General features: G+C 37.1%; 1 non-coding gene across 1 annotated transcript; it reads right to left on the bottom strand.

Moving 5' to 3' along the window:
- Nucleotides 1–2,969: 2,969 nt before the first annotated feature.
- LOC128281669 (small nucleolar RNA R71) lies at nt 2,970–3,076 on the bottom strand. Its single transcript, XR_008271928.1, has one exon. It is a non-coding gene; the product is annotated as a small nucleolar RNA R71 (small nucleolar RNA).
- Nucleotides 3,077–3,527: the final 451 nt, after the last annotated feature.

Genomic DNA, 3,527 nt, shown 5'->3' with positions numbered 1-3,527 from the left:
GTATTCATTAATATTTCGAGTGTTCAAGGGGAATGTTAAAGTTGTGAAAGATTATGGTTATGTTGCGAGTGGTACAGGTATGTACGTAAAACTCATACGTAATAAGCTCGATATGTGATGAACCCTTGGTAAGGTTGTGATTGAGTAAGATATGAGTATAAGAATTTAATGACATTCATGCCATATTTCATCATGTTAATTGTATGTTTAATGTGTGATTATGATGCCTATTATTTGCATAGGAACTTACTAAGCTTTAAAGCTTATTCCCCTTCCTTTCCCTTGTCTTATAGTGTCACCAAGCTAGCTCGGGGATCGGAGACTGTCGAAGATCCACTCACACTATCAACAAATATTTTGGTACCAATGATTTCAACATTTTGAGTTATGGCATGTATAGGGGACTTGGTAATTTTGTTATGTGTCATAATCGAATTGGCCAAATGTGTTGCCTTATATTGGTTGACAGTTCACTTTGTATAAGGCCATTTGAAATTGGCTACTATTTGTATAAGTAATTTATATGATGATGTCTTTCATGAATGTGGAAATTTACATGATTTGAGTTGATGTGTATGTTATGTTTTTGTATGTTAGATGGTAGCATGTGAATGTTGTGTTGATGTCTTGGTTGTGGCTAATTTGGTTGTATGTATTGCATGAATTGGTGCTATATTGCGTTGTGTTGGTGTGTGCTTAAAAGGATGGAAAAATGACTTGGTAAATAGCCTTATTTTTGTCCACATGGGCAGGCGCACGGGCGTGTGTATAGGCCGTGTGCGTCACACGGCTTGCCCCATGGGCATGTGTTTAGGCCGTGTGTCCTCTGTACCCTAATCTTAGCAAAACAGAATGCTCAAAATTGAGCACACGGGTAGAGACATGAGCGTGTGTCTCTGCCGTGTGGATGACACAGCCTTAGGCACAGGCGTGTGCCTTGGGCGTGTGATAAACCATAATTTATACTTATTTTTACCCCATGCTTAACGCATTTTATGGATGATTTTTCCTTAGAATTGGTGAATTCGATGCTCCTAATGCCGTAATTTCATGTTTTATACTTAGGTGAACATAGGAGAGCGAAAGGAACGAGAAATGAGCCAAAAACAGAGAAAATGGGTCAAAGTACCAAATCAACACGGCCTGGACTTACTTACACGGGCAGACCACACGGTCGTGTCAATTGGGCAGAATCGAAGCACGACTCACATGGGCTGTCACACCGGCATGTCCCTGTCAAGGCCAAGTTGAGTTCAATTCGGAAAAGGCTTATTTTGAGGGCTTTTAGGCATTCCAAAGCCTATAAATACACCCTAGAAGAGAAAGAAAAGACACACAAAGAGAAGGAGGCAGGGAACTACTCAAGGGAAGCCGATTGATCCATCTCAGAAGTCGGAGTCACCATCAAGACTGAAGAGCTACCCTCAATTTCTCTTCAGGAGTTTTGGGTTTTCTTTATGTTTTGTATTTATTATTCTTCTGAGATGTTTTCCTTTATAGTTATGAACTAAATCCCCTAAATACCTAAGGGGAATGAAACCTAAGACGAATCTTGTTATTATTTTCTGAATTGTATGATAAATATTTAACTTGTTCTTAATTATGTGTTCTTAATTCTTGTTTTGATGTCCTAGGATACTGATTCAAGATAAGCTCTTATTCAGAGGAGGAATAGACCCTGTCTAAGAGTACATTTGTCATAATTAAGCAAAGTTGGTTGCGCGCCTAGACATAGGGTGACAAGATTTTTCCAGATTAGGGTGAAACCTAATAATGGGATCCATAGATCGAGTTAATGCAACCCTAGGGTGTTAATTAGAGAAAAGTCTCAATTATTCAATCTAGGGATTAGACATTATTAGTCCTGAATAGGGATAATAACATAACTTAGGGATCTTTACGGGGCAAGTTAAATGAATAAATTGTCTGATTCAGAGCCAGAATAACAAGTAAAGTCTAGGTGGATTTTTCCTGAGGTATTGTCTTAATTCAATCGTTTTCCAAAAGTAATCCCCCAATTCTACTTTTTGCAAATTCTTAGTTTAGATAATTAGTTAGTTAAAACCAAACCCCTTATTTTTAGGCTAGATAATAAAAAGACAGTCATTACTAGTATTTTTAGTTCCTTTGGGTTCGACAATCCGGTCTTGCTAAAACTATACTATTGTTCAATAGGGACACTTGCCTATATCATGGTGATAGTTAGTTTCAAGAATGATTAATTATAAGTATTTAAAACCTGTTACACGAAAATCGCGGTCAAGTTTTTGGCGCTATTGCCTGGGAACTAAGATATTAGGAATACTTAATTTTTATTACTTTAGCCATTTATTTTTCTTGCAATTTAATTTAATTTAATTTTTTTATTATTTATTAATTTCCTTTTTTTTTCTCTTAGCAGGTTTTTATAGTTTATGACTAGAAGAAACCCGTCAGGACCACTACTCTTTGACGAAGAAATCGATCACACAGTTCGCAAAAACCAAAGAGAAATAAGGTGAAGCTTAAGATACACAGAAAACGAGCAAGAGGACCGAAGAGATGGCTGAAAACCAAGACAATCAGCTACCTCCTGCAATTGCTGTTAACCAAAATCTTGCTCTACGCACTTTGTATGATTATGCTAAACCTTCTTTAATAGGAACTGAATCGAGCATAGTTAGACCTGCTGTAGCTCAAATACTTTTTAACTAAAACCTAACACTATTCAAATGATACAACAATTTTTTTAGTTTGATGGTTTGCAGGATGAGGATCCCAACGCTCAGTTAGCAAACTTTTTAGAACTATGCAATCAATTTAAAATTAATGGTGTTTCTGACGATGCCATTCGTCTTCGGTTATTCCATTTTTCATTGAGGAACAAAGCTAAACAGTGGTTGAACTCGTTACCACGAGGGTCAATTACTACTTGGGAACAAATGACCAAAAAATTTTTACTAAAATATTTTCTGCCGGCTAAAACGGCTAAATTACGTAAAGATATCTCTTCGTTTGTACAGATGGACTTAGAAACTCTTTACGATGCATAGGAGAGATACAAGAACTTACTAAGAAGGTGGCCTCACCATGGGTTACCGCTTTGGCTTCAGGTTCAAACATTCCATAATGACCTGAATCCTTCGACTCGACAAATGGTTGACGCAGCTGCTGGCGTAACCATCAATAATAAAACACCTGAAGATGCTTATGAGTTTATAGAGGAGATGTCACTAAATAACTATCAGTGGAATGTCATGAGGATAAAACTAGCAAAAACAGTCGGTGTTTATAAATTCGATTCGGTCACCATGCTCTCTAATCAGGTAGAACTCTTGAATAAGAAAATTGATGGTTTTCTTAGTTCTTCACAGGTTCACCCAGTAATGCAGTGCAGAGCAAGTGAAGGTGGATTAAGCAATTCAGAATACCAACTTTATGGCCACAACATGGATAACAAGCAGTTAAATTACATGGATAATAATTCTCGATCTCAAAACAATCCATATAGTAACGCTCACAATTCAGGTTAGAGGAACGACCCAAAT

The sequence above is a fragment of the Gossypium arboreum genome, chromosome 1, assembly GCF_025698485.1.
Source record: "Gossypium arboreum isolate Shixiya-1 chromosome 1, ASM2569848v2, whole genome shotgun sequence".
In the NCBI taxonomy this organism is placed as follows: Eukaryota; Viridiplantae; Streptophyta; class Magnoliopsida; order Malvales; family Malvaceae; genus Gossypium; species Gossypium arboreum.
Note: the sequence above shows the minus strand (reverse complement) of the source record. Positions and strands in the feature narration are given on the sequence as shown.